This window comes from Armigeres subalbatus, chromosome 2 (assembly GCF_024139115.2).
Source record: "Armigeres subalbatus isolate Guangzhou_Male chromosome 2, GZ_Asu_2, whole genome shotgun sequence".
NCBI classification, from domain to species: Eukaryota; Metazoa; Arthropoda; class Insecta; order Diptera; family Culicidae; genus Armigeres; species Armigeres subalbatus.
Window position 1 is genome coordinate 400,992,222 of NC_085140.1, and position 12,040 is coordinate 401,004,261.

The 12,040-nt window shown below is 38.9% G+C and overlaps 1 protein-coding gene across 1 annotated transcript in view; it reads left to right on the forward strand.

Moving 5' to 3' along the window:
* LOC134213291 (adenylate kinase isoenzyme 5) overlaps nucleotides 1-12,040 on the forward strand; it is a 69,979-nt gene that overhangs the window by 1,747 nt on the left and 56,192 nt on the right. The gene's annotated exons all lie outside the window — the stretch shown is intronic.

Here is a 12,040-nt window from a genome sequence, read left to right on the forward strand (position 1 = left end):
TAATCAATAATTATCAACCTATAACCAAATAATCAAATATTCCGATATTTAACAAGAAGTCCGTTGATTGTCTTATGTCACCGCTGCCGTCAAAAATGAAACTATGCGCTTGAAATTCTTCCGCCGCCGAATGTTTTTTACCTCGCCAAAGCTTATTGAAGTACTATTAAACCAATACACACGGTTCTGTTTTTACACGGATTTTTTTTTACTCGGCCGTGTAAAAAAAATCCCATACAAATTTTTTGCAAAGTTGCTCCATTTTGCATGATTTGTCAAGAAATCATAAAACTTTTTTTACACGGATTTTCAAAATTTTAACCGAAAACTTTTTTACACGGAACGCATCCTTTGTGTAAAAAAAGAATCGGGTGTAGTTCATTGGGTTTCGTACATTTTGTTAAAAGATTATTTATACGGGTAACTTAATCGGAAATACATATTTTCAGTCAAAATATTATGTACATTTTTCTACACAAATTATTGCATGGGTAACCACAACTTTTGGATGGTTGATTTTGATATAACAGTATGCTCGGTAGACTCCAAAACATTTTCTTTAAGGGTGCGTCTCATTTCTCGAAGTTAACACAACCTTAAAGTAACAGTTGATTTCAAAAAACGCTGTTCACACAAGATTATTTTGTACAGACATCAAATTGTGTTTGACAGCTAGGGTAAAAGTCTCAATAGTGGAGGAACTAAGCACGTTCCACCACTATTTGTGCGCTTGCACAAAAACTATACATTATTTCGCTTACCTCAATGGTGCGTTCGAAAGCTCTGAATTTGTATTTTGATTATAAAGTATTCTAATAGCAGTAGCTCCTGTTATTATCACCTACAATGAATCCTCCAATTATTGGTGCAATGTTCCAATAGTTGCTATATTTTCTAATTCGTGTTCCTATAGTTGCGAATCCCATTGTTTTCATACGGGACTCGTATCTATAGGAACACTACCGCAACTATAGGCACAAAGCTGAGAAGAAATTATAGTATTTCAATGATACTTTACCAATTATTTGAGAAATCCCAAACTGTTTCGTCTCTTTCACGTAATGACAGGTCAACAAATAGTTATACAATATGGGTTGCTGCGTTTATTGCGTATATTCGACAGAAACTACACTACCGCAACTATAGGAACACCCACGACTATCGGATCAATTACACTATGTCTTATTGGTCTTAATGTAAACCACCTGCGATTTTTATGACCCGTTGATTATTGAATTTCGAACTATTACTTTCAAGTTTAATTTGATTTTAAATCAGGAAATAAGACGCAGCCTAAGGAATCAATTGTTTTAAATTATTTTACATTTTCATTCAAGAATTCAATTGTTTTAATTCGGAAACTCAAAAAGATTATTTTTAATTTATTATAATTGGAATTTCGACAGAAGTTATTTTAGTAATTTCTTTCAGAATATCTTCTGAAAACCCATCAGGATATCCACGCTGAATTGTTTAAAGAGTTCATCTAAAAATATCTATAGTGATTTCTTTTCGATTTTCTCCTAACAAAATCTTCAACGACTCTTCCAGAACTTTTCCATTGTCCATTGCAAAATAAATCATGATTTTCATCGAAAATTCCCCATGAATGTATTCTATAACATCTATAGGGATGAGAAAATTATTTTAAGCTTTTAGTGGAATGTATTCACTTGTCATAAGACGAGTTTGTACTTTCCACTACTTTAGTGTACCTTTGACAAATACGTATTATACCTCAACAGTAAGGCGAGGCCATCTTCAGGGTCTCGTACTTGACTCGACTACATACTCGTACAAACTCGTCTTATGCAAAGTTCTGTAGGGATTTTAACCAAAAACTCATTCACAAATTTTTTCATGAATAAGAACTCCTTTAAATATTCCCACAAAAATTTCTTCAAGTATTCCGTCTGGAGGAATATACCGCAGCAGTTCCTGGAAGATTTTTGGTGTATACCTTTAGAAATTCCTGGGATGATTTCGAAATAAATTTCCGAACCAAACCAACCAGAAGGCTTGAAAAATCCTTGACAGGTACTCAGAAATCATCATATATATAATAGCCCTGTTTGTCTGTCCGGTGACTAGCCAACCAGACGCAGCACGCGGGGAAATTATCACAAAAAATAAAATATCTGACACTTTAATTCTTTTTTACAATCAGATGCAGAAAACAAAACCAGTGACAATCTTAGACAATCAGACACAACATCTGATGAAAAAAAAATCACAGACAACAGACGTTAAAAATTTTGATTTTTTTAATGCAATCGTTCATATTGAAAAAAAAACTTCCCACGGGCGCTACTGCGTCCACAAATAAACTAGTTATTTATAATAAACCACAGGCGGTGAAAGTTATTTCATGAAAATCATTGTTGTTTGTAGCATTATTTACAAAAATAAAATGAACGACTAAAATTTTCATTTTTTTTTGGTGTGACAAACCAGATAAAATCGGGAGTAGACAAAATCGAGAGTAGACATAATCGGGGAGTGACAAAATTCGGTCGATGCTGTATTCTTGAAGTAATTTCTACGGGAACTCCTGGAGGAGCTCGAGAAATAGAAGGCAGGAGAGTCGCTGGGAGAATTTTAATTATACGCAATTGAAGACTCGAAATTCGGTAATTTATTTTTCTGAAAATATCAGTAATTTGAAAAATTACTGATGTTTCGGTATTTTTTCGAAAGTTACTTGAAAACTGTAAATAAAATTACTGAATTTCGGTGATTTTTTTTATTAATTTACAGAAAGCTTTGAAAAATATTACCGATGAAAATGTAAAAGAGCTGTATGACCTATTCACTAAGCAGAAATATCGGAAAACGCTAACAAGTTCGGTAAATGCGGTGGATGAAATCTTATTCAGTCATATTTTGTACATGCCGTTCCATTCTTGAAATCTTTCGTATAACATCACGGAGCGAAATGGAATCGAATGAGTTAGTATTTCTTAACGAATTTCTGACATTTCTTAACGAATTTCTGACATTGCCAATGACATTGTCCGCTCAAAAATTCCGAAAGAACTTCTTGTGGAACATCCGAAGGAATTCCTAAAGAAATTTCCAAAGAAATTCATGAAGAAATTTCCAGAAAAATGTTGAATCATGTTTTGTAGGAATTCTGAGAAGAATTCTTGAAGAAACCTTCCGAGGAATTCCTGGAGAAGCTTTCTGCAGAATTCCAGGAGGAACATTCCAACTTATTTCTGATGGAATCTTCGGAAACATTTCTGGAGGGACTTCCAAAGGAATTCTCGTACCTAAGAACTTCTAAAGGAAATCATGAAGGAACTTCTGGAGAGTTTTCTAGATGAACTGCTGGAGCAATTCTTCGAGGAACTTCAGAAGGAATTCCTGGAGGAACTTCCGAAGAAATTGCTGAAGAAACTTCTTGAGGAATTGCTGGAGGAATTTGGATGGAATTTGTAAGGAATTCCGGGAAGAATTCTTGGAGATATTTTCTGATGAATTCCAAGAAAGCTTCCCGAAGATTTCCCGGAGGAACTTCTAAATAAACTCCAGGAGCAACTACCACAGGAGTTCCTGTAGGAACTTCTGAAGGAATTCGTGGAGGACCTATGGAAGGACTTCCCTGAGAACCTTCGGAAGGAACTCCTTGACTTACTTACTTATGGATCCTGTACACCCCCGGTGGTGCAAAGGGCCGACTTGAAAGATCTCCATCCTGAGCGTTGCCCGGCTATCGCTTTAACCTGTTGCCAGGTTAGATTTCGGTCGACTTCTTTTATTTCTTTATTGAGGCTTCGCCGCCATGAGCCTCTGGGTCTGCCTCTGCTGCGATGTTCCACTGGGTTCCAGTCTAATGCTTGTTTACAGATTTCGTTTCCGCCCCTACGCAGAGTGTGGCCGACCCAGCCCCACTTCCTATCCCGAATTTCGTTGCTATGAGATCCAATTGTGAGGCCACCAGGCTCGAATTATATACCGCAGGCATCTGTTAATGAACACCTGCAGCCGTTGAGTGTTCTCCACTGATACACACCATGTTTTGCTAGCGTATAACAGCACAGATTTCACATTAGAGTTGAAAATTCGTATTTTGGTGCGTTCACTTATCTGCCTGTTTTTCCAGATATTTCTTAAACTCGCAAAGGCAGGCCTTGCTTTCTTGATCCGTGCGCCGTCGATCTTGGTACCGCCGTCTGACGCCATTTGGCTACCAAGATATTGGAAGCTTTCAACATTCTCCACTGGTTGCCCGGCTACTGTGAAACTGGAAGGAGTCACCGTGTTTACATCCAACAATTTGGTTTTGTTGACGTTGATGACTAAACCTGCCGAGGAGGAGCGCTCGGCAAGGTCGTTGAGCTTACTCTGCATATCAGAGCGCCGTTGCGCAAGGAGTGCAACGTCATCAGCCAATTCGAAGTCGTTTAGGTGCTCCATGGTTATAGGCTGCCATAACAGCCCGCGGTTTGGTTCACGGTCAATCGCATCTACCAGAATCTCATCGATTACGATGAGGAGCAGTAACGGTGATAGAATACATCCTTGCCTCACACCAGCTACGACCCGGATAGGGTCGGACAGGACCCCATTGTGCAGCACTCTACACGAAAAGGCCTCGTACTGTGCTTCGATGAGGCCGATGATTTTCTCAAGAACCCCCTTGCGTCTTAGGGCGCCCCACATATGCTCGTGATTGAGACGGTCGAAAGCTTTTTCGTAGTCAATGAATACCAAGTAAAGAGACTCTTGGAATTCATTGACCTGCTTCAGAATAATGCGGAGCGTGACAATATGGTCCACACAGGATCTTCCGGCACGGAATTCGGCTTGCTGCCGCCGGAGAGTCGCATCGATCTTCTCCTGAATCCGGGCTAGGATAATTTTGCACAGAACTTTGAGAACGGTACACAGCAACATAATGCCTCGCCAGTAATCGCATACAGTCAGGTCACGCTTTTTGGGCACCTTCACTAAGATACCTTGCATCCAGTCGACCGGGAAAGTTGCGGTGTCCCAGATATTAGGAAATAAACGATGCAGTAGTTGGGCGGATGTCATGGGGTCAGCTTTGAGCATCTCAGCTGATATGCGGTCGACCCCTGGGGCTTTATTCGTTTTCATGCTTTAGATGGCCGTTTGAATCTCTAGCAGTGATGGAGCTTCGGTATTGACGCGTGTTATACGTCGGATCCTAGGCAGATCATGCCGAGGTGGTGATGGCCTGGCTGGCACTTGAAAAAGTTTTTCGAAGTGCTCGAACCAGCGTTTCAGCTGGTCAGTTGGGTCGATCAATAACTGATCATTCGCGTCTTTCACACTTTCACAGGCATCGTTGCATTCATCTTCGCCCCGCTTAAACGTCGTGATATATCGTAGAGGAGGCGAATGTCCCCGGTTGCGGCGGCTCTCTCTCCTTCGTCTGCCAGAGAGTCTGCCCACGCTCGCTTGTCCCGTCGACATGAGCGTTTTACTTCCTTCTCAAGAGCCGCATATCGTTGACGGGCTAAAACTTTGGCTCCTCTGGTTTTGGATCGCTCTATCGCGGCTTTGGCTTCTCTTTGCTCCTCTATCTTCCTCCAGCTCTCATCGGTGATCCATTGTTTTCTCTGGGTGCGTAGTTCGCCCAGATTGTTCTCGCTGGTGACGATAAAGGCATTCTTGATGGCGGTCCATTGGTCTTCCATGCTGCCACCTTCCAGAATATCTGCAGTACGCGTCTCCAGTTCTTCAACGAAGGACCGTTTCATCGTGGCATCTTCCAGCCGGCGTGTGTTGAATCGTCGTCCAACTCTTTCCTCCTGCCGACGAATCCGCGCAATTCATTCATTTTCATTTATTTAGTTTACATCTAAACAGATAACACTGAATCAACAATTTGACGCCACAATACACGGTTCGAAGCCGCATCTCTCCATCCTCGGATACGCCCCACGCTCGCCAAGTCGTTTTGCACCTGGTCTGCCCATCTCGCTCGCTGCGCTCCACGCCGTCTCGTACCTGCCGGATCGGAAGCGAACACCATCTTTGCAGGGTTGCTGTCCGGCATTCTTGCAACAACGAATCCGCGCAATGCCCAGGCGTATTTCGCCGATGAGGAGGTGATGCACATTGGAACAACTCAGAAAAAAGACGGTCAAAGCCTCATTGTGGCGTTTAATACAGATTTAGATCCATGATTTATTCATAGAATGTGTTCAAAAAGCTGCTCAACAAAATCTAGACCATGAAATCCACTATTATGGTTCAATGCGACACCCGAGCAAAAAAAATTTTCCACAATTTTTTTTTGTTCGGGTTTTTGACAATGTTTTCGAATATTGTGTTTTGAGAAATTTTGCTGAAGATACTGTATGTTTTTCTCTTAATTTTGAGTGTTGAATCGTTGTTTTTCGATATTGCAGTCTTAAACTAATATAAAAATCGATTTTCAATATTTCGAAACTAAATATACAACGTTTTGACCCGTTTTGTATTACAAAACCTTGATTAGCACTGACATACGCTAATCTGAAGATAATTTGGCCTTTTTTATTGACATTTCTATCACATGGAACACATTTATCGGAAAAATAGGTCAATTTCATGAAAAAATATCACCCTTATTGGCACATTTTGGCAGCTAGATTTACGTTATTCAGAAAGCTTATGTTATATAGAAGAAGCCAGTGGCTAAAGCTCAGTTGGGTCTGATGAGGCTAATTGATTTTTGTTCCGATTCTTAAAGTGCTATTTTCAAAAAAAAAATAGGTTTTGTTTCACCTGTATCCAGTTTGTACTAAAAATAGTACTAAAAAATGCTATAGCTCCCGCTCACATTCTCCTCCCCCGAAGATCTGGAAGATAGAAATATGCGCTCAAACATGATAAGTAAAATATAAACATACTGATTTTTTTGTTTCAATTTAATTTGCCTTTAATTGATTATTAAGCAGTTATTTCCGCATTATTAGTTAATTCCGCATTTCCGTTATTTCCGAATTTCCGCATTCTGTGCAAGCACAGACAAACAGACGTAACACTAGAGAAATTTGTATCGACCATGACTTCAACGATCAATTTGAATTTGATCGATTGCGCGTTTCACAACTAGAGGCGCTAGCGTCGTAATCCTTCGAGTTTGACATTTCACTCCAACGCCTACTGGTGACAATGTCATACGACATATTGTTTCGTGTAACATGCTCGCAAGTTGGTGGTAGAGGAGTTGGACGATGGATTTTTCTGAAAAATGTTCAAACTGTTACGTCTGTTTGTCTGTGGTGCAAGTATCTTAACCAATACGGGTACAGTACCGAATATCTCCATATTCGAGCATTTATTAAACATATTTTAGAAGTTTTGGCGATGTTTAGCTCTCATAAATATACACTTAATATTTAGCCAAATTTTCTTCTAAAACTAATCGATTTTGTTTGAAAACAATGTTTTTCAAAAGTTGGTTAAATTAGGCACTGAATTATAAGCAAAGGGTACGCTCACCCTACTTATAGAAATAATAAATAGATCCACAATAAGGCCGATGAAATGAGTATATGATGAGAAAGAGAAATATTTATCGTAAACTACACTATAAAAATTGGAACAAAAATCAGTGAGCCTCATCAGACCCAACTGAGCTTTAGCCATTGGCTTCTTTTATACAAAATCAGCTTTTAGAATAACGGAAATCTAGCTGCCAAAATGTGCCTATAAGGCTGGTATTTAATCAAGAAAATAGCCTATTTTTTCGATAAAACCGTTCTATTTGACTGAAATTTCAATCAGAAAGCCTATATTATCTGAAAATGATCGTATATTAGTGCCATTTTTTTATTTTGTGATATAAAACGTGTTGATATGTTGGATATTCACTTTAAAAATACTGAAAATCGATTTTTATATGAGTTTTGGACTGCAGTATCGAAAAACAACGATTCAACCTTTAAAATTAGGAAGAAAACCTATAGTATCTTCAGCAAAATTTCTCAAAACACAATATTCTAAAACATTGTCAAAAACCCGAACAAAAAAAAATTCTAGAAATTTTTTTTTTGCTCGGGCATTGCATTAAAATATAATAGTGGATTTCACGCTCTAGATTTTGTCGGGCAGCTTTTTGAACACATTCCATGAAAAAATCATGGATCTAAATCTGTATTAAACACCACAATGAGGTTTTGACCGTCTTTTTTCTGAGTTGTTCCAATGTGTGATGGTCAGACGGGATATCGGCACTACGTTTATTCCGTACATCAAGAAGGCTCCGTTTTCATTTTCGGCTGATGCAAATGTGGTCGATTTAATTTTCTATGAAGCTGTCACGGGAGACCCACGTGACCTTGTGAACCGGTCGATGAGGGAAGAGCGATCCCCCGATCACCATGTCGTTATTGCTACAAAATTCTGCGAACAGCTCTCCGTTTTCGCTCATTTCTCCGAGACCATGGCGGAGGACCTTCCAAAGTAACTTCCGGAGAACCTTCCGCAGGAATTCCTAGAACTTCTGGAGAACCCTCCGGAATAATTCCTAGAAGAACTTCCGGAGGAATTCATAGAAGAACTTCTGAAGGAATTCCTGGATGATCTTCCGAAGGAATTCTCGAAGGAACTTCCAGAGGAATTTTAGGAGGAGCTTCCGGTGAAGTTCCTGGAGGAACTTCAGGAGGAACCCAACAAACATTGTATGACTGTAAAGCGTTTATTCAGCCGATGTATGTAGGTACAATTAGTCCTTAAAAGGGTTTTAAAATTTCACCATCCAAGCTAGGGATTTATTTTTAAATTTGCGGTGACTTGCTGTTGGCAAAATTTAAATGATGAACTTCTAGCACACTGAAAATATCACGATCACGATCCAAAGATTCGATTGGTATGAAAGATCCGTGTGTATTAAAATCGCTAAAACATTTTGAGCGCAAGTGGTGCTCGCAAAAGTGCTCAGTGCGTATCCAAATCGCAAAAATATTTTGAGTGTGAGTGGTGCTCGCAAAAGTGCTCAGTGCGTATCCAAATCGCTAAAACATTTTGAACGCTAGTGGTGCTCGCAAAATTGCTCAGTGCGTATTGAAAATCGGTTGAAATTTGAGTTTTTGTGATCGTGATGCAATCTTGGGTTCAAATGGACCCCAATGCACAATATGTCACTTTTTGTGGCGCCTCTCCTAGATGTCACTGAATGCTGGAATTGCGCATTATTCCAATAACGATGCTTGACATTGAAGGCACCAGTTTTGAAAAATCTGGATTTGTTACAAACAACTGAAAATGTTGCCCAGTGCATTGAAAAGGCTAGAATTTCCCAAAATATATTGTAGGGTTCGATTCATATATGCTTGACAATTGGCAACCCCACCACAAGTGGGTCAGAGCAGGATCAGAGATGATCCAGTCTAGAGTTGCAAGTCTCAATATTAACAATCAATCAATCACCCATCACATAGTACGGGCGGCCGACCAAATATAAATAAATAGGGGCCTCATCGCACATCTCGACTAGACAGTCTTTTCGTACGACAGTTTACATGGTTTTGCTCGTTTCAAGTCGAGAGGCGTTATTCCACCCCAGGCTTTTGATGTTTCTCGGTTGATAAAAAAAAATTGAGAGCTTTTTAGTGGAATGTCTTCACTTGTCATAAGACGAGTTAGTACTATCCCAATGGATTCCAGCACTGGATTGTTATTTTACAGATACCTCAACAGCAAAACCGTTTTCAGTTTCACATTGCATATTATAGCTACTCAAAGGCTTTTTCTGCTAATTTCTTGTGTAATTCTGATTGTTCTGAACAAACATGAGGTTTAAATACTACGTCATACACTCATACTCATTCAGGGAAGTTCAATCAACAAAACTGATGAAACCCTCAATACTTTTATGTTGCAAATCACCAGTTACACAAAAAAAATATCTGGAGGAGGTTTACACTTATTGCTTTTCTCATAAGTCACAGACAAAATGCAGAATATTCTTCTGATTTTATCGACCTGGGTTCATTGTATGAACAGTATAGTGATTACTGGTTAATATTCTAACTTAAAGATAGGCTGCCACAATTCCATTCAGAATTTTGGTTTTTTACGACTTTTTTTAAGTATACTCATAATTTACAATTTAATGTTTTAAATATCTTGAAGGAGGTGTTGAAACGCAAATGTCAAATGTTGATATAACCCCTAGTGGATGCAATAAATAATTGATAATTGAACATAATTGAACATTATTTGATACTGTAATTTTATAGAATTAAAGTAAAACATCATGTGGCAAGTCGTAATAACATATTAACAGATAAATAAACTATTTGAAAAGCGCCTTACGTGACCCATCCGGAAGGACGACTCGATATCATCGAATTGAACACCCCGCAACTCAATGGCCCCTTCCTTTCGCCCACCACAAACCCAGATGTTGAAGAAAATTTCACAACGTGCTGTCAAGATCGTATGGAGTACGCTCAGCAAGAGTGACAGGTTTTTCCCAAGCACCACAAACATAGATTGACACGCCCAATTTTATCGGGTCTCGCGGATTGAACCATAAAAAGCTGACGAAAGAAAGAAGACCAACTAGCGAGACAAAGTGAATAATTGATGATAAATACTTTTGTTTCACTTGGCTGTTGTTGTTCTTGCTGGTAATTTCGACGCGGTATCTATCACCAGCTATAGGAAATAACCTCTCTCGGGTGGGTAAGTGACATCGAAGCACCTTGGAGGTTAAAAATTCTAAACTAGAAAACGACTGTTAATTATTCAGGTTGAAACTTGAGCACGTGTTGAGTTCGATGATGGCACGGCGACAATGAGCCATTTATCGATTTCGTACAGGTTTTTCAGGTGATGGATGGAATTCTGTACACATATTTAGGCAGTGCCTGTTGGTTTTCTTGATATATCAGACTGGAAGCTATCAATTGTTAATTAGATATGATTGTTCTAAACTGCGCCTCAATTCATTGCTATCGATTTGATTGGTAAGGTCTTTGAATATGATTAGAACCACCAGACCTTCAACTATAGAAATAAAAATGCGATAGACCAGGGTTACGAAAGTCAAACAAAAACAACTAGTAAAATAATAAACTGTAATTTGCAATATTAGATATTTATATTTATCTTCTATAAAATTGGGAGAAACTGTTGGGTAATTTTCCAGTCTGAGACGAGTCAACCCTGGACTGGAAGTCTCTCCAAACTGTCAAAAAAAATCTAGTGCTTAATCAGCTTTTGCATCCAATTATTCAGTGCAAATGAATAGTAGTTTGGTATTTATCAGATAACGTTATCTAATGAATAGCACAAAAATGCATATGGGCATTCATTAAGACATTTTGGTGCGATAAGTTTTGAAGGTAGATACATGAACTATTTACTCATCTTGTGATGTGTGAATAGATGATGTGTAAAAATGTTGTACCCACGGCATTTCTACAAGTTCGTCCATAAATCCCGTCTGGTACTGCCCCGTGAACTCTCTTGTTAATAGGCGCTAGTTGACGACATACAATTTAAGAGAGTTACTTGTAGGCGAGGTTCAGCAATGTGATTGCTGTAATCCAGCTTATCGCCCTTTTTTGTAGATGGGACAAGATTCGGAACTGGGAAACGTGCACCATACCACCATCGTTGTCTGCCACATCGCCATTCAGGTGCTCTTCTTAGTGCTGTTGCCATCTCTGGATCACCTTATACTCGTTCGTAGAAAAATACCCGATTATGTCCTTACAAATTCCACAGTTTAACTTCAATCGTGCTTGGTGGTCATATGATTACCGGTTCTGCTTCATAGACAGGAGATCAATCAAGGAATTTTCAAATTAAATTTCCAAAAGAACGGATGATGTTCTAAACAAATTCCGCTGGGATTTCTTAAGAAATTACTGGAAGATTTTTTTTTGAGAAACTCCTGAAATAATTGCAGGTATTTCATAAAAAAGTTTGAAGGAATTTCTAAACCAATTTCCGCTGGAATTTCTGGAGCAATTTCCAAAAAAAAACTCTGAACGAATTCTGCTAAGGAAATTTCGTAAGGTTTCGCTGATGCAATTTCCGTACTTATTGTCAAAGGATTTCCAGAAGG